This window comes from Motacilla alba, chromosome 1A (assembly GCF_015832195.1).
Source record: "Motacilla alba alba isolate MOTALB_02 chromosome 1A, Motacilla_alba_V1.0_pri, whole genome shotgun sequence".
NCBI classification, from domain to species: domain Eukaryota; kingdom Metazoa; phylum Chordata; class Aves; order Passeriformes; family Motacillidae; genus Motacilla; species Motacilla alba.
The window spans coordinates 45571871-45591918 of record NC_052031.1 but is presented as its reverse complement, the minus strand read 5'-3'; the positions used below and the strand labels follow the sequence as shown (position 1 = coordinate 45591918).

Genomic DNA, 20048 nt, shown 5'->3' with positions numbered 1-20048 from the left:
TCTAATTTCAAAGTCAGAATTTTTTTATGCATATCTAGCTTGAGCCTGTAGGTCTAAGTTATGGAAGCCTCCTTGTTGAACTTAATGCTCAGAGCTCTCATGAGGCCTTAGCTGACTAATACACCTACAATATCTATACCACGTATAATCTGTGCTTAAAGAACTTAAACATACTGCACTTACTGCATTCAGATACCTTGATCAGGTTAGTGTCTCACTTAGCAGCCTCTTCATCTACTCCAGCAAAGCAGATAGTAACTCCACCATTTGGGTAGTATACACCAAATGGATGGATTTTGTACAGTGCTCATTGGTAGCTGTATTTCCCATGCTATCTAGCATGAAAAGATGTCATTTCTTAGGAGGGCTGTCCTTCCAATTCTGTTTGAAAAATTACTCTGTGACTCTTCTTCTTTTGTTGTTATTTAATTTCTTGAGTGTGCTGCTCTGCAGAGACAGTTTTGGGAGAGGAACAGAATGTACTCTGGGACATCGCAACTCCAGAATTACAATTCCTGTTCCTTTTTCTCTCTGCTTCAGAGCCTCCTGCTAGATTTCAAATCACTGAAAAGAGTGTTTAGAGCCACAGTCCATTCTGTTCTCCCAGAGACACTGCTGATTGATGATGTCCATAGCTCTTCCCATAGCTGCTTTCTAAATGGCACCAACAATTTTGTTGGTCAGAAGAGCTTTCAAGACCATGAGAGGCTGCACTAGCAGTAGGTGTGGGATCTTATGTTATTAAGTATTTTGTTATTAAAAATATTTTCTAGAGTTGAGGAGTGTAGAAAGTTGTCTGTATGACCTTTTCTTTGTTCACTTTTTATAAACATTTGGAAGCATATTACTAGGGTTTTAATTAAGTTCTTGAAGTTAATTTGTGTGAGCCAATACTTCTTTAGATGCAATGGTATTGATGTAGTGGTACAAAACCAAGTGTTTTCTGTTTCAAAGTTTCTAGGTAGCATAAAATTCTTGAGAATGTCTGACGTCTTGCAAAAACAAATGAACTCTTTTAGTAAGAGTTCCTCTTTTACTAAGGAACCGATATTTCTAGCCTTTGAAATTTTAATGTGAATCTTTAAAATTCTCTGCCAGGCAGACTGAACTTTGGGTCTTCTCACTCATTATCAGAGTAGTAACCTATGTATCAGATGCATGAATACATTCAGGAAAATGTTTTTTAGTACATTTATGGTGAGTTTTATATTAAAAATCTACAGCTTTGAAATGGGTCATGGACAACCTTGGTTTGTTTGAGGAAATAGGAAGGACAATTTCAATATTCATTCAAATTCTTTGGCTTAATTTAGAAAGCTATCGTAATTATATTAATTAGAATAATTAATATAATTAATTATATAGGACCAAATATTAAGCATTCTTTTGACAAAAGAAAAGTTGTTCCTGTTTTTCATACCAAAAACTCTGAAGATGAGTATGGAACTGAATAGCTTTCATCATGATGAATTACTTCTTCATGAGGTAAGATGTATATGGATTTGTTCAGTTGCTCCTGCATTAGTAGGACAATGCTGTAAATTGGATTACATTCATATCTGGTAACTACTATGGTTTCAAATACCAAGGATAACACTCTAAATTACTCTATTTACCTTTGACACTGGATCAGTAGGTTCATTAAATGTACAAAAAAAAGCCATGCAATATTATACAAATAGCATTTTTTTCCTTATACTGGATTTATGTAGATTTCCTTTATCCAGGGCACCCACAGAGGTCTCAAAGTAGTTTCAATAATGCATATCTGTTTATTTTGCAATAATTAAACATGTACCAATTGCAATCATGTACAAAATTTGTTCCTTTGAATCTTGCATTTGAAGATTATTCTTTCTGCAGTCAGACTCTTTCAGTTTTGGATGCTGATAATATCTACATCATTCAGTTCCTAAATTACTGTGGATGTTACTTATAATTGAGAAAGTGTTGTTATGTTGTAGTATTGCAGTGGCTGTCTCTAGAAATCTCATTGGAAGCTCTGTATCCTCAACAAATCCATGTGCCAGTATTTTAACTTCATGATGTGTTTAAGTCTCCTGTACAGTTTTGGCATGCAATGTTTTGCATAGGTAGTGATCTTACAGCCTTGGAGTGATTTGATGTGCAAGCTTCCATCTGTTCCTCACTCTGAAGAAAATACTTTTTAAATACATCATTCTCTTTCCTCTATACTGTTACTTGCAAAAGAGCTTGAGATGACATAAACCATGGCAATTCCTTTAAACATCTTGTGTTTACTTCTTCCCACTCCCACTTTGGATCATGGCAGTGCTTAGACTTCAGAGCAGTGGGAGGAGGGAGGGAGGAAGGAGGAAAGGAAAGGAAGAAAGGAAGGAAACAGTTGCACTGTGAACAATGTCATGACATTTATTCTTTCAGTAGCATAATGATTATTTTCTAATCCACCTGGCGTCATTTTGTACTACAGGTTATTTAAATAGAAGACATGATCTTACTTTGAAGTAATTTTCTTGATTCTATTATTTCCTTACATTATGACAATAATAAAAATATTGTTTTGTGATTTAAAAATGATATTAAAACCACCATGTTTGATTTGTAAATCTAGCCATTGAAATTTGCAGATAGCAATTGCTTTTCCCTCCTTTCTGAGGCAAACATTTGCTTTGCAATTTTTAAAATCAGATCTTCCCCCCCTCTTTTTCTCTTTTATTTCTTTCCTTCTCTTCCCCCACGCTCTCTTCAAAACAAATTATAATCAGGTAGTGATTGGCAGTCATTTTTAGTACTAATAATCAAAGCTGAGCAATTTTAGCACCTATTGTGTTCCATCTGCAGGATCATTTTCTTGTCCTGTGACACACAAGGTAGCACAAATGATTGATTTATTTAAAAAATTATCTTACATTATAAAGCAACCCACTCTATCTATTGCCAGAGAGAGTACTGTCTCTGAAGTATCCTAACAAAATCTCTCTCCATTCAGGGAACAAATAAATTGCCTTATCATTTGATTTCCTGTCTAAAATCTTGGTGTTCTATCAGAAGGTTCATATTTCAAGTTTCAGAATGTGATCTCCTTTCCAGGGAGTACAATAGACTTCTTATTTCCTTTAAAACCCCTAGAAAATAACTTCTTCTGCCAGCCCACAAGTTCTCTACAAAAACAGATAAAGTACAGTCACTAAATATTTTGTTTTCCTAGGCAACAACTTGTTCTGCCTTCAGTAGCTTAGAAGAGGCCTGAATAAAGGATTATATTTTACCAGCTTAACCTTTTAAGTGTTGATGAGGCAGCAAGGGAATTGGATTTCCATTTTAAAATAATGTCCTTTTTCAGATCAAGCTGATATTAATTTAGAAATTTTATAGAGATCCTATTTTTAATTTGACCTGTGAAATGTGCAGGCTTAGGATAGCATCCCTCATTACAACGAGAATTGTTGATTGTAGTAAAAGATAAGTGCTGTAAACAATTTCATTATGGGTATTTTATTTCGTAGACAGTATTTGTGATACTTGAGCTGAAATAAATTGTTTGTTTCAAATGCTTGCATTTTCTGCCCACAAAAACTACCTCTCATAGTTTTAGCTTAAGGCATTTTAAAACAGATTGTGTTGATTGAAGGTCAATACAAAATACTTGAAGGTGATGACACATAAAAGCAAACAAGAACATAATTGTGTTAATATTGCAAACTAATACTTCTGCTTTTATTTTGAAGCAATTTGCAGTGATAAAAGTCATAAAGAAATATTCCCTTTTTTCAAAGAAATAAAGCTGTAGATTTTATTACATAATTTTTTTAAGGACTGCAGTACCATTTTGGTGCTTTTCAAAGAATACTGTGTTTAGTAGTGTACAAAGGAAAAATAATTCTTTGAAATCTTCTTAAATCTATTTTTTTCTGCTTCTGCATTGCTCTATAGGATATTGCATGGGATTGATATTTCCAGTTAAAATTCCCAAGTGTATCAGATCTTAACTAGCGTGATTTGTCTTCTGTTTGCAACTGATTTCAATAGCTGAAGGTAGAGAGGACTGAATGGCAGTCATTTTACCTATAAAGATATTGAAGAGCAGAAATGCTTTAGAAATATTTTCCCTCTATAACAGATTTTTTTAACATTCTCAGGTGTGAGAGTCAATGCAGTGCTGTGCCATATAGACCTATCAGTGTGATTAATGTTCCAGAATTAGGACAGCAGCCTTACCCTGGGTCTTTTGCTTGATTCTCCTGTTTCATACTATTTAGAGCTACTTTAGATATCTCTGCAGTCCACTGCATTTGTATCATACAGATACAGCCCTAGATTTCAAAAAAGACTGGAAAGTATTATACCAAGATTATTAATAGAAGTAAGGTAATTTTTTTTCAAAACAGTAAGCTGAGATGAAAAAAAGCATTTACTCAACTGTAAAAGGTTCTGTTGCAGCCTACAGCCAGCAGGGCTTGAGTCCTTGAAGTCATCTTCAAGGATTTTTGTCTTTCACTGTTTTTAACTTTCAAAGGAGTAAGGTTTCAGTCACTTTCCATAAAGGGCAATTCACAATTCTAATAGCTGTTGGTGCCAAAAAACCTGTCATATTCAGTCTGTATTATTTCAAAATTAAATACCACTTTCTCCAGTTATAAATTTTCTATAGATGTAAATAACACACTGGCAGCCCAAATGTTTACATCCTTGAAATAGTTATTGGCAAGTACTTGCAATCCCTTTCATAATGATCAAGACCTTTCAAGGTTATGTACATTTAACTCCTGATTTAGATTCCTGCCTCAGATTGTACTTTCTTACTCATTGTTTATTTTTAAGATTGTTCTTTGTACCGTGTAGAGATCTTGAAAATGCTCTATTCATCCAAAAGCGGTATGTGTATGAATTTGAATGCATTCCAATAATATGAAAAAAAATTTGAGAAAATGCTGTTAAACTTGGTGGTTTTTTTGTGCAATGATATTCAAAATGTTATTAGATAATGAATTACAGCATAGCTGTTGCAAGTCTGTGAGTCTGTTAATAGGAAATTAGAAAGCTTTCAATTTTTTGGGGGTTCAAAACAGAAAATCAGTTTCAAAATCCATTAGAATGCTTTATTTGTGCTTTTTCAATCTATGAGCTAAGTGCCTGATTCAGATGAACTAATGACAGAAGCTACTGGAAAAAATATCGTTAGACCTTAGTTATTCTTTTCTTCACATATTAAAGCCGGGATCAGAACCTGTCTGAGCTAATCAGGTTGTATGAACACATTCATCAGTAAAGGAGGGACATATATGAGTTTTCCAATTTTTTATCAGTCTTGAGGCATCAACCAAGCACCTGGCCATCTTGATTTTCTCAGGGTCTGGACTTCATGCAACCCTTTAAAGTAATAGATTCAATAATAATTCTATTCAGTGGTTGCAGATGAGCTCCTAATGACTGTCTTTCAGTCTCTATCATCTAAGGATTTTTTCCTGTTCTACATGCATGATCTACTTGAAAACAGAAAAGGCAGTCATAATGACTTTCTATAAAATACTGTCCCTTCCAGTGAACCACAAAGAAATACATATGCACTCATGTGCACACATAAAGCACAAGAAGAAGAATTATGCAGAGCTAAGTATTTAAAACATTTGTGTTCCCACACACAATATGGTTCTACTGTGTTTTCAGTGAGCATAACCAAATGCAAAGTATTTTGTGCTTCCTGCTTTATAAGTTAAATTTATGTAAGATTTATATAAGCAACAGATAAGTATCAAAGCCATAGCTGAGGAGGATGGATGGCAAAACACCAGGCTAGTTCATAAATTTACATTATTAAAGAGAAGTGATAGATCTATGCTGCTTCTTTAGTTGAAGCTGAGCAACAATTTGCAAGCAGAAATAATTCTTCTCACATGCTTTTGATAGCAAAGTATACAGTAGCACTAGTGCATGACATCCACCAAAAAAAGTTCATTATTTTAGGTTATCTGCTCTGACCTGTGAACTCTTTTTTTTTTTCATAATTTGTGTCTCTCTGGGAACAGAAGCATAAGATGTGACAATGTGAGAGAAAAAAAATGACAAAAGTCTAATATGCCTCTAATCATATGGAGTGGCTGGCTTTGGAAATTGGCTAGAACTGAAGCATGGGCAAGAGGAAGCTGAGAACTGAGGAGAGTTAATAGTAAATGAGATATATGCAAGGATGAGATTTCAAGAGTCAGGAACAAGTGCCATTAGAAGCTAATGGGCTTAGCAAGAATGACTAGAAATGCATTTTGAAGAAACAAACACAGAGTATCTAAAAGTATCATATAAAAAAGATTACAGTCCTTATTTTATGTCTATTTAGAATGGAAGCAAATGACTACACAGATATATAGAGAGTTTCAAATATTCAAAGTTGCTGTCACAATTAGGTTTTCTGTTTTTCTTTAGTCAAATCAGCTTGCTGACCCTTTGCATCAGAGATTCACCCTCAAGGATTGACAGCAAGCTCCTAGAACACTCTCTAAAATATGATCAGAAATTGTGTTTTTATGGTGTTATAATAAACAATACTATGGATATGAAAATTATGATTTATGGAGAATGTGAAAGATGACCACATGTCATAGATTATAGAAAAAAAAAACCACATTGGGTAGTGTTTCAGGTAAGGAGATTTGTGTCAAGAATGCCGTGATGTGAGAAAGAATTTATAAGTTTATAAAAGATTCTTTGGAGATATTTCATTTAAGCTGAGGTTCTTGGCAAAATATTTTCCTGTGGATTTTGATGTATACTTCAACTTATCATCATGAGATTTCTAATGGACACTGAATTCAGATAAGGCAGAGAAGCAATCTGCTATCTTCTTTGCATTTCCCCAGGAATTTAACACAGATTATTCCAATGTGTCAAGGATAAAACCCCCTCGCTGTTTTGCAGGAGGTGCTGTTAAGCAAAATGGCTGAGATTTTGTGTTTATTGCTGACAATTTGTTATATTTCCATAAGCGTCAGCATTTTAGCATCCCATTTGTTTGTGTTAACCTAAGTATTTTTTTCTGTGTAAGTATTGAATTAGCTACTGCAGTTTTCTACAAGGAATCAAGGGAGATACTGCTGATAATTAGACACAGACCAATTAATAGGAAAATGAAGAATTTTATTTGGTCCTGAAACTCATCTGTTTTGTTTGACATTACATGTAGCAATTATCAAGACACTAAATAGACTCAGATGTTCTGAAATATAAATTTTCTGATGGGAGAATGTCAAGGTAAGTGTAAATGAATAGGAGGGTCAGAAATGTGTTTACTGATAAGCAGAAAACTGCCATCAGAATCACAACACACATAATTCTGAACATGTGAAATCCTGTATTTGGACTTAGTCTTCATCATGTCCTCCTAATGTGTTGCAAGTAAAAAAAAAAAAAAATTAAAAAATTTAACCAAACTAAAATAAGGAACAAAATCCCAAAACCTTTCCCAAGTATCTCTCAACAGAACTATTTCTTTATAACAAATCTCTTATTGAATTGTAAGAGATGAGTGCTAGTGACAATATCCACAGTTAGTTTTTACCCACAACTAGTAAAATAATAATAAGTAGTAGCATGTTTTATTTATTTTAGTAGTTAACTGACACTTGGCTTTGAAAAATATGGTGGGAAATCAATTATTTTCATTGTTCATTTTGTTTTCTGCCTCATCTTTTTTATCCCAAGGGTAGTTTCCCATTAAAACATTTCAAAACTTCATTTGCTCTCACTGTGAGTTTCCCACCTGAGTTCCTAATCCAGTTTAGCTGACATGCCAAGAGTGAGTAGTCCTGGTACAGAAAGAGCAAACACCAGTCAGTGCAATGGATATTCTGGGGTATATCTGGAGGTCTTACACCTTCGATGTTTTCACCAAAGCTGTCTTGCCAGCAGCTGAAAACTTGGAATTCTACTGTATCTCCTCATGAGACTTATTGATACTTTAGGAACCCAGCATTCTGGTCAGTGCATTGCTTTGCGATGAGGCTCTTGGGAATGTTTCAAATGTGTGCACTTAAGTGTCTCTGGTGGTAGGATAACATGAGTTGTTCAGTTGATGTGTGAAGCTATATACAAAGCAGTAATAAAAAAAAAAATATACAATCATTTAGCAGGGTGGTATAATTCAATGTATACTTATCCTGATCTGCTTCTTGTGTTATGTTTAATTTACTTATGGCCTCCCTCCCCTGGCTTTTATTTTTTAAGACTTCTCTTTTGCCAGTCTTCATGTGGTATTACAGCATGAGCAATAAAAAACAAGGCTAACAGTATTCTTGGAGAGCTTTAACTCAACCAGTTTCTCTCTTCATGGATAAGCAGAAGAACCCTTGGTTACATTATTGATGTTTTAGAGTGCATCTTCTGACCAGCCATTACCAAAATGAAGTTCAAAAGGGTTTACAGCACAACTTTACTAAATTATTATGTAGGGCAACTATAATGAATTAGGCCTGTAACTATATAGGGCACTAATACTATATTATGATACATGGCAATGTTGGGCAAAATTCATAACTGTGTCTTTCATGTGCCCACTATATTAATTCTTTTGCATATTCCACTGATGAAGCGGGTGGAAGTGGAGAAAGACATAGCATTATTAGAAAGAACTGTTTTCCCTATGCATGTGTTAATTTTTAAGTTCCTTATGATGATTGGTCCTACAGTATGCAATCATGGATATACTGGTAACTGTCCAGATTATTTTATTTTTACTAAAAAATATTGGCTAAAAGAAGCAGACACTCTTTTTCATAAATTTGTCACAGTTATAAAAGGAAAATGTTGGAATTTATTACAAAAAAATTAAAAATGAATTGCATTTTAAAATCTATGTAATTTTAAAATATCTAAATATTTTTTTAAATCATCTTGAAAGTTTTTTCATGTACCTAGCTGATCACTTGAAATTGGAATGAAATCAATAATGTTTTCTTTGACCTGTATTGAACATGCTAAATTGTGTTCTGCTTTAGCAAAAGGAGGAACAATTGAAGGATAAAATTTCAATTTCCAACTATATTAGTGAAATTCATATTTATAACTCAGTCATAGGAGATACATGTCTAGCTTCTTGCTGTAATCATTGAAGATATGCAGCCATTTCACTCATGTGATTCATCTAGTCCTAAAGCAAATGCCTAAATTATATCAAATGAGTCATGCCTTAAAGGTGCCTATTTTTCTCTGTTAATTACAGGGACCTTTACATGAGTCCTGAGATCTCTATTGTGGACATTTTATGTGCCATAAAATGAATATTGCTCTGAATCTCTACTTGGATTTTTACTTGAGAAAATACAATAGAAATTATTGACTTTAAATTGTGATGTACAGGAAAAATAATAATTTTAAAATAGTCCCAGTATCAAAACTCCTGAGATGAAACCTGTTTCCCCTAGAAACCTGTTTCTTACTTGAGGAAATGTGCTTGAAATTCTCACTATGTTCTGAGAAAGTAATTGTAGCACACCATCATATACCAACACGTTTTAGCATTAACAGCCACTGGATGTACCAGACTGATGAATGCTGCCTACTCCTTAGGAACATCATGTATCATATGTCTGGTTTTTTCAGTCCTGCAACTATGTCTCTTGTACTTCTATGGCATTTGTACCACAAAAGAGAACAATTTTCACCATGTCTTTTTAAATCCACGCTCCTAGTTATGAATCAAAAGAACAAAGTAAATAACCTCATTTTTTCTGACAAGTCAATGTACTGAAAAGATCCAGAATAATCCCATGTGAAACAGATTTTCCAATTTCTGTTTTAAATTTCTGCATTTTATCCAGGACCTGTGGTTTTTTATTCAGGCAAGATAAATCCCATTCAAATAGCATAGACCTGATTTTATAAGGGCTGTGCTCTTTACAGCCCTGCCTACAGATTTGAACCATTTGCACTTTCTAAGGAGAAATTTTGTAGATTATGATAATTTGTGAACTTCACAGCAAGATCATAAATATTGGTTCAGCGGTCAAACCAAGCAGTTGCTGAAAGTATAGCTCAGCATGTCTTGTGGGTTCAGCTAATACATCTGCTTTGCATTTGAGGGCTAGAAAACTTTATATACATTTTTTCTAGTGTTCTCTTTAGAAAATAAGTGTGTATGTGGCAAAGAAGGAATGAAATCTGATTATGCTGTCCTATGTGCTGAAAACAGTCACACATGCAGAATCACCAACTCCTGCCCATATTCCTGAGATTAATTTGAAGTACAAAATGGTTTGAATATGGTCTTACAGTTGTAAAAAGACATGTTATCAAAACATATTTTAAAGTGTCCTTGATATTTCTGTGCATCCTCTAAGTACAGTTTTGCACATATCACCAGAAAGATACAAATATGTGATTTAGGGAATTATGAGAAAAAAGAAAATGTTCACCAGAGAGTCTAAATTGTATCAGTAACAGAATTTAATACTGTTACCAATACTGCTGTGGAGTACAGAAGGAACATGACAGAACTTTATAGGTTTGAAGTTTAAAACCAGATAGTTGTCAGAGTAATGTAGCCAATTGCTTAAAGAAATAAGATTACACAAAAAAAGGGCACATTTAATTTACTTAGGAAAAAAAAAAATTAATGACAGATAAAAAATTAGAAAACTCTGTCTCTCTCTCTCTCTCTAAATGAACAGTGTAAACATCATCCTTTCATAAATTTAAGATAGGTGAAAGGCAAAATAATAGACCTGCATGACAGGAAGAAACCTAGCAAAAATCTCCCCAGCCCTAAATTGTGTGATTCAGTGACAATAACACGTATTAGCTTTCCCACCAAGCAGCATAAATTGTGATACTGCTTACAAGATGGCATTTTAGAGTCATTGTAATAAAGAAAATTTCCACTAGGTGGATCTGGTGCTCTTCTGAGAGGAATCGAGAATGTCAGTGCACAGTAATTCCATGCCCTTACTTTTTTTTTTTTCTTGATTGTTTTCTTAACTCTTCTTATTATGTCAGAATCCAAACATATAGTTGTATTTTGGATTTTAGCACTAATATTATATTTATTGATTAAAGATAAAATACCCGTGGTTAAATAAGACCAAGGTATGAGACTTTAATAATGTGTAATTCCATTGCTGAGTAGTTAGTATTTATCTTACTGATAGTATTTATCTAAACTGCTGGAGCCATGTTTTATTTCAGCCCTCAAAATTACCTGGAATATTTAAACTTGTACTGTAATCACAAAGGACTTCAAATTACATTTTTTCTGGGAAGTAGTATCAGTCTAAGTAGAATTTTAAATTGGTAAATTTATTACATTTGAAACATTTTTATATCCAAAGTGGAATGTTCCAACGGAATGTGAGCAACTTTCTTTTTGTATGGGTCATTGCTGAAATGAGGATGTTGATTTAAACACATCTCTAGAGCTCTGCTGTGGCCTGGTGCAGCCACTCATATTTTTATTAAAATCACTTTATACTTACCAACTTTTTCTCTCAGATGGCCTGAGATATGCAACTTCAGGCATGCAGCTTGTATATTCTCAACTTGTATTCTTTCTTTAAAGGCTGCAGTTGCTGTTTGAGACCCGAAGGCCTTATTGCCCAGACACCTGTATCTCCCAGATGTGTCAGTGTGGTCTAGTAAAAGGTGGTTTCCATTACTACAAATCATACCCTTTTTAAAAGGTTTAGAGTGGGTTGCTGGTTCTACAAAATGTTGTTCTGTCTTTTTTTTTTCTTGCCATTTCTGGTGTTACACAGTTGGTTATTTTTGCAAACAAGGTTCATGTTATTAATGCTAGGTAAATACTACAAATATTTCCACAAACTACAGGCCTTAGTTTGTTTCAGCTGTGTTTGTGTTTTCCTAATATGCTAGTGAATGAGTTTTGGAATATTTCAGAGAATAATATAGAAAATAAAGCATAACAGATATGATAAATTCCCAGTCTGCACACCAGAAAACCAATTCTTATGTTTTTTAAACTCATTCACTATATGTGGTCTTATTTCTGATGGGCATGTGGGTTTATATGCAGCAAATATAAACCTATTGACAATAGTCCTATTGAGACACTAGAAATGATTGTTAGACCCCCAGAGGTCCACAGTGCAACACAGACTCCCATCAGGACAGAAATGAGAGCTTATATCATGTACTACTGAAAATTATTAATCTGGTATCTGTTTTCTTTTTCTTTAGCTCACTGTTAAGAGAGCTTTTTAAATAAGGCTGTGCATTTTCTGTTAAATATAAAGGTGCAGAGCATCTACTCATCAGCTATTTTCATCTAATGCTATGCCACACAACCTATTCAGGGAACTGGATTGGTGCCCCACTTTGCCAGAATAACCTTCTTACTTCTTTTCTTGCTTGGTGTAGAATGGAGATCTACTGCAGTCATTGAACAAGACTAGAAGTAGAGGTACTTCCCTGCATACAATTATCTCAAAAGACTGCAACATCCAAAAAATTCATCAAAAAGCATAAACCAGTCTGAAAAGTGCTATGGCATGTTTTAAAAAGCAATTATTTGGCTGGCAGAGATAGAAAGCTCCATCTTTCTATAATCAAAAAAAAAAGTGGTACACTTTTTCTAAAGCTCAAACCCATTCTTTCATCTTGTTGTAGCCAACCCTCCCTATCAGAAGTATTACAAAGGTGTGATGTAAATGCCTTCTAAGCTCTGGGAAGCTTGCCTAAAAATACCAGGTAAATAGAAGATCAATGTGCAATTGATTGTGATTCATGTGTTGAAACACCCTTGTGACCTCTGTTATTCTAGAAAAACGTAAGACCAACTAGAACTAGATGTTGCAATTCAGAAATTCTTTGTACTCAAATGAAATTAAGCATGCAATAGCCAGTACTGGATGCAGAAATATGTGAATTTGCAAAATTTATTTCTGCCAGAATTTCTTAGTGAAGTGGAAGCAGACATAACTTTCAACTACAAAAAAACTACTCAGTCTTTATGATTAAACCCCAGAATCTCATTTGTTAACAATTGGTAGAGGTTTGCTTTTCAATTCTTTTGACTACTGTTGCTAGACATAATCAGGAACTATCATAGTAACCAATACTAAGGCATTTGTGAGTGTGAAGAACTAACAAGGAGCATTATTTTTAACTTTTGTTTCTAAGCAGTGCAATAGCAACAATACTGGTGCTGCGACAACACTCCTCTGCCTCAGTTCTGCCCACAAGCCCTACCTTAAACAAAGGAAGAGTAATACTTGGAGAATTCCATTACTAATGAGCTACAAAATTTACATTGTTATATGAAAACAAAATAATCTTCTGCCAATATTTGGACATTTCAAACTTGTCTTACTGCTCAAAATAAAAAATGCAGGGATCGGTCATTTTGGCATGAAAAGCTTTTTCATAAGGTTCATAATGTGCATTGCCAGAATTGACCTTGAACTGAGAAGCCTGCAAGTATTTTTCTTTTCTCTCTGTATTTCAAAAGACTATTTCTATTATGTCCTAAATATTTCTTGTCATTGTGAGCTTCACTTCTAGAGTAACCTCTTATGGTATGATGTTTCTCAGGAGAACGTATGAAATGTCACAGACTTGCCTGGCAGATTACAGATTGCCCTGATGGTTCTTGACACACCAAGACAATTTGGAAAGTACTAGAGACAGAAAACTTGGAAGAACTATTTTGATTAGAATTCTGATTTCAGACATATTTTTCCAAGCCGTTATTGTATTCATTTCCATGTGGACCCCCCAGGATACTACCTCTTTAATTCTGTGTGTCTGTTATTGCTGGTGGATTTGTACTTGCTGCAGTAATAAGCAAGCAGGAGACATAACCTCTCTGGCTTATAGTATATTACCAAATTAATTGTGACTTCAGAGCAATGAATTCCATAGTTATGTCTATATTAGTAAATTAAACAGTGTTCAGGAAATGTGTCCAGGCACTAGAGCGCACATTTAAAAGGACCCACATATACTTTTGGCTTGTACCTACAAGTACTGAAGAGGTGCTTGAAAAAATGAAGATTTTTTTTTTTTTTTTGCTTCTTCCTCTCTTTTTCTGCTCATTTCATTGTACTAGTATTCTGGAAAAGGCAGGAGAATTTGTGCCCTCAGCATGATTTTTACCCTGGTATCATAAAGTATGTACATGCATTAAACCAGTTTAAAAATATTCCCTTATCTGCAGTGACAAATGTCTATCTTCAACTCCCTGTCCTCTTTGTCTTAGTTACCAAAACCCATCTTCATTACTGTCTTGCTGTAACAACTCTTTGTATGAAATTCTAACAACTTGCATCTCAACGGGGAGTTTTAATTAGGGACAAAAGTTTTCCATTTCTGTCTTTCTCACAATACTGTCATACAAGTAGCAGATGAAAAGTTTAAATTTTAATGTGTACTCGAGCATACTCCTTTGATTTGTATTCTAAGTACTATTTGGCAGCCTGCCCTTATTACTTGTGTTTTACTTTATTACTATACATAATTTTGAAAAATTGCTCTAAGAGTTGATACAAAGTATGGGTGAGAATAATCTAGGCACTTGGTGTTATATATCTTCCATTATTATCTTGTTTCCAACAATTTTCCTCTACTTGTCAGCTCTCTCACATTCTGTGATACCCAGGTTTTTTGATTGCTTTCTAATTTAGACATCAGCTGTAAATTAAAGCCTGCTACTTCTTCCATTGCTCACTCTGCAGACATAACTACTTTAACTTTGCAAACTCCTCAGAGGAGGGATCACCATATTATCTTCACAGTGTTTGGCACAGTGAGTTTCTGACTCATAATCAGTTTGTCTGTCCACTCTAGAAGAAAAATTAGCTTATCTATATTTTATTATGAGTGATTTAAATTTTAGTTTCATTTGATCAGGTAAAAACCAAGGAAAACACAGCCTTCCAGCTGTCCTACATCACCAGGGTGGCTCTGTTTGCCTGCACTGCAGTGTGACAGTGTGATTTCAGAGGTCTCATACATCCTGGCTTACCCGGTTTATCCTTTACAAATGAATTGTTCCATCTCAAATTTTATCTGAGGGAATAGCTGTTGAAACCTGTGGTACCACAAGTGTGGTGTTGTTAGTAGCTGTGCTACCTGGGTACATCAGCACAGGCTGAGGCCACACATCTGGGCAGCTGTTCCCTAGGTGCTTCTGTACGTCTCAACCTGTGACTTGCTTCTGCTGGGAATCTTTGTGTGTCTCCCGGTGGGGCAGGGATGGCACAGGGGGAGCCTGGTGCTGCACTGACTGTGCCGCAGCGCTTCGGCACTCAGCTGTGCCTGGCAGGTGGGGCGGTGTGGGCACACAGCACCCTCCTGCCCACAGCCTCTTCCCTCTGACTGGCAGTGTCTGAGCCAGGAATGACTCAACTTTTCTGTAAGATGCCGACGGAAGTCTCGAGTGTTGGTATTTAAAGCCGTAGTATTTCCAAGCTGAGCTAAGCGGATGTGTAACACGTGTCACAGAGCTCCGTCGTCTGCTTGATGGAGTTGCTTTGCAGAACACTGAAAGTAATGTTTTACCATTGCTGCTGGAAAGGAATGGATTTTGAGAATAGACAGAGGAACAAGATTTAGGAAGGGTCCAGAAGCAAAGGGTCCCGCAAGACTGGGGGCTCCCCAGGGCAGCAGGGCAGGGCCTGGCAGCCGAGCCTCATCCCACCACCCCAGCCAGGAACAGGGAATCTGCAGGGGACCGGGGCAGCCCCAGGGATTGGGCACCTTCTAGGGAAGGGAACAGGCTGTGCTGGGATATCGGCCCACAAGGGGTGTCATGATCAGGCAGGGTGTGTGGGGGCTGGGGTCAGACATGGCCCAGGGTTGTTGTGCAGAGCTTCCCCATGGCGGTGTCTGGGGGCCTCCATGAGGCCACGGACAGCAGAGGGGATGTACTCTGGGCCTCACCAGAAGTGTAGAGTAGCTGAATGCAACATGGCAATGGCATGAGCCTATGACTCCTTCCTTCAGTTGTTAAAATTGTCCAGAATGTAACATCCTTGCTGTTTATGTAGTTTACAATATATCACTACCTTTTTATTGGAATTTGAGATTGTTTAGATCTTTCAACATGTTCAGAGATTTGGATGTAGTAGACTACTTGCTTATATCATAGAATCACAGAATGTTAAGGGGTAGGAATGGACCTTAAAGATCATCTAGTCTCAACCCCTGCTGCCATGGGCAGGGACACCTTCCACTAGACCAAGCTGATCAAGGGCTTATCTAACCTGCCTTGACCATGGCCAGGGTTGGGGTATCTACAACCTCCCTGGGTAACCTGCTCCTGTGTCTCACCACCCTCACAATAATTTCTTCCTAATATCTAATTTAAATTTCCTCTCTTTCAATTTGTACCTATTACTCCTTATTCCTGATGAAGAGTTGCTCTCCAGCTTCCCTTTAGGCCCTGTTCAGGTACTGGAAGGTTGTTACAAGGTCTCCATGCAAGCTTCTGTTCTTCCTTATCCTTTATGTCAAAACCTGGGTATTACAGGGACACCTCTACTGAGGATCACTACTGCATAGATGTAGCAGCTTGCCTTTGGAGAAGCTCCTCAAGATATAAGATACAGGAACATTTTAAATGTTTCTACTCAATAATTATTTCTAGGATATGACTTTGGCTTTTCGTTGCTTTGTGTATGACAATCCAGCTCTTTTAAAGAAGTTGAATATGAAACTTGATGATTTTGTTATTGTTTGGGTTGTTTTAGCTCTACTTCTGTAAAATTTCATGGGTTTCTAAAAATTAGGTTGATCAGACTATGAAGGCTGGTAGAAAGTTGACACTTTCCGCAAAATAGCACATTCTTACCATTTAGTTCTTTTTCAGCTGCAAATGCAAGAAAATGAGTTATGTTGGATGAAATGCTATACTTATTATTAACAAAGAAATATAGTAGTTATTGTTATAATTAAGTTCACAAAAGTGTAGAGAGATTATTTGCTAATTCTATTCTTTAAAATAAGCATTATTAGTATCCCTGCTACTTTGTAGGCATTCTCCAAGGTCAGTGGAAAGAAATAGGTACTCCCTGTGGCTAATTATCACATGCTAAACTGTTGTTTTATTCTGAATTTGTGCTTTTCACCTCTACTGTTCAATGGGTGACTGTATGATGGGGAATAAAATTGTGCTAATATCCAGATTTCATGTTACTGAGCTCTGTTCTATTGGAAAATTTCCTCTTTTCGTCTGGATAGTGATCTCTTCTGCAGTGGTTGGGGATGAGAGCAATGTTCTCATCATAGCAGTGACTGCATGTTGAGTAATATGCCAGAAAACTTCTGACTTTTATGAGTCACTAAATCTGAGTGGTGCGGTGATCCTCTGGGCTGACTTGAAAGGTGGAGCAGGAAGAATTTTAGAATGTTTCTTGTCATTCTTGAAGTGATCCAGTAGCTTATTGTTTCTACTACATCAAATACATCATATAAGTTGAGCAAAGCGATGTTCTTACCCATTAAGAGAAGCAAGTAAAAGCCAGAGGAGTCAGAGTCTGTATGCTTTTTGAGGTTAAGTTTGGTTTTTGGGGGTAATTGAGAAGGCAGAAGTTTCACCTAAAAAGATTTGAAAGCCGCTTATCTTATTTCTGAAGCAAAATACTTCCACTCAGGTAAAGGTTGTATATCTCATAGTTGTGGAGAAACTCCTAAATGTTAAAATGGATACAGACTCCAAGAAATGTAGTACTGTTTGATATTTCTGCAACTTTCATGCTGCTAACTGGTTTGTGGAAATCCTCTGATTGACACTTTCAGTTATCATGTAGTATTTACAACTTCAAAACTTGAATTTTCTTCTTTTCTATTTTTAACTGCAGTAAGAACACTGACAAAATAGCAGAGCATATGAGTTTTTTAGGGATTAAAGAAAAGCAGTTAAATCTGTGTATGAAGACACAGTGTATAGGTTTTAGAAAGCCACCAAGGCCATTCTCTGCTGATGGACTTAGTTAGGTTAAGATACCTTCTGGTAAAGTTAGAAACTATTTAAAGAAGGATTTTTTTGAGAGTAGTTGCAGAGAGGCTGTTAGATTACAAACTGAACATGGTTGAGGACTGTTAGTGGGCTCTGAAATTAAATGGCATGAGCTGATTTACATCTATTCATCAAAAATCTCAGCCTTACCTCCAAAAAACAGGTGATGATGTCTGAACTAGCCAGTGAGAATGGTCCCTGGAGCAGGCTGTCCTGAGAACTATGCCACAAAGTGCTAATTTGTCATCCCAGGGTGAAGGCTATCAGTTCATTAACATGTATGATCAGCAGTATGGTGCCTGGGTTCACTCCCTGGCTCCATTCCACTGAGCAGTTTAGCCACAAACAACTATCCTTGCTGGAATTAGCAGTTTTTCTCTGCAGGCTTCAGGCTTGCTAATGGGCATTGCTCATTGATTCAAAGGCATGTTGTGATTTAGTCTTGTTCAGTGGGTTGCTGCTTTTCTTTTCTTGCCTTGCATTATAAATTGATGAAAGCCCTTCTGTTGGAGAACTGGCAGAACCTGGTGCCTGAAATGGAAGGAAAAGACCAGGTTATACCTTATTCTCTTTCATGCAGTCTCACTGCCATTTTATTATGAGATAAAGGCGACTTGTGAGCAACCTAGCCAAGTAATCCGGTTTTGTGTGTACCATAAAAAATGCCCTGGCCCACAGCACAAGTCCCATTCTATAGGAATTTAAAGAAAAATAATTTGAATATATATATATATATATAAAATAATTTGAATATATATATATATATGTATATACAGTAGCTAATCAAATCCAGATCACTGATCTTTTACTCTTGGGTGCAATGGGTGAATTAGATTTGCAGCAGCCTGTATTTGTTTTTATGAGAACTATAATTCTTTCTCTCCCTACTGCACAAAAAGGACTATTTTCCCAGAAGAACTTAGAGGAAAACACCAGAAAAATATGAAGCTGCAGTCCCAGACTTCAGCTTTTGTTCAGACTCTGACCCAATTCCCTCTCCTATGCTATAGCAGTGGTCCCAGGAGGATATGACTTTTCTTGCATCTGGCTGGTTTTCAGCAAAAGTTCTTCCTGAGCCAGGAGGAGGCAAATGCTTACCTCTTGATGAATGAACTTAATGAATTAGTTCTGATTACTTAGATGGGTTCTGCAACGTGTATTATCAGTATTTCTAGGAGGTGTTGGTTGTTTTTGACCACTAGACCTATTTACATGTCAGCAATTACTATACAAGCTGTTTTTTTCTGAAACCCACAACCAAACAGGAGTTGCAGTGGCTCTTACATCTTGGAGGATCATCTCATCTTTATTATTGCAAGCATTCCAGGCATCATTCAGATGTTGGTCACAGCAACAAGGAGTGATGGGACCAAATGCTAAGCCATGTCTTTCTAAGTTTGGAAAGCAAAAGAAACTCTGTGGTAGGCTGATACATCTACTTCTTCCTAAATGATTTGGAATAGATTGTGAAGTTTTTTGCATTTGCAGAGCCTACCATGTTATTGAACAGCACCAAAGAGCAATCTCCTGTATCATGAGGGGAGGGCAGGTATTACAGAAAGCATTCAAAATGGTGATCAAGAGAAAGAGCACCCCTGGAAGTGAGAGCGCCTCTCTGGACCTGCAGGAGATCTTACTATAAGTGAAACTGAGAGCTGTCAAAAAGTGAAGCCACCAGAACAAGGTATTTTGCTTTTTAATGTCACAGCTTTTAAAGGGGTGTGTTTTTGTGGGAATTGATGTAATAATTTATAATTTTAGCAGACAGCATCCAGGACTTGATGTGTTGTTTCATTAATGTCTCTCTCTATGATTGCATATGTCAATCACAATATTTATAAATCATTTCCTAGTTTTGTATTTCGCTTTAAGAATCTGATGGTTTTTAGTATTCACTTGTGATGTAAGAGCTATGCTAGCTCCCAGAATAAAGATGATATCTCATTGTTACTGTAAAAGATAAATGCCTTGCAGAATGTGAGTATTCCAAAGAAGAAATAGCAAACATTAAATCAATTTACTAGAAAGTAAGTAGCCTACTTTGATATTTGTGGTCTATCTACTAGTAATGAATTGATCAACATACTTAGATGATGGCACTGAAAGA

The 20048-nt window shown here is 36.1% G+C and overlaps 1 protein-coding gene and 1 long non-coding RNA gene across 12 annotated transcripts in view; one reads left to right on the top strand and one right to left on the bottom strand.

The window, feature by feature from the left end:
* ANKS1B (ankyrin repeat and sterile alpha motif domain containing 1B) overlaps positions 1-20048 on the top strand; it is a 407552-nt gene that overhangs the window by 260612 nt on the left and 126892 nt on the right. The window lies entirely within an intron of this gene.
* Positions 1383-20048, bottom strand: part of LOC119708747 — a 59300-nt gene continuing 40634 nt past the window's right edge. The window contains exon 3 of one of the 2 annotated variants that reach the window (XR_005259174.1): positions 1383-18472. This is a non-coding gene — a long non-coding RNA (uncharacterized LOC119708747). The remainder of the gene's footprint in view (positions 18473-20048) is intronic. The other variant, XR_005259175.1, reaches the window with a different exon arrangement.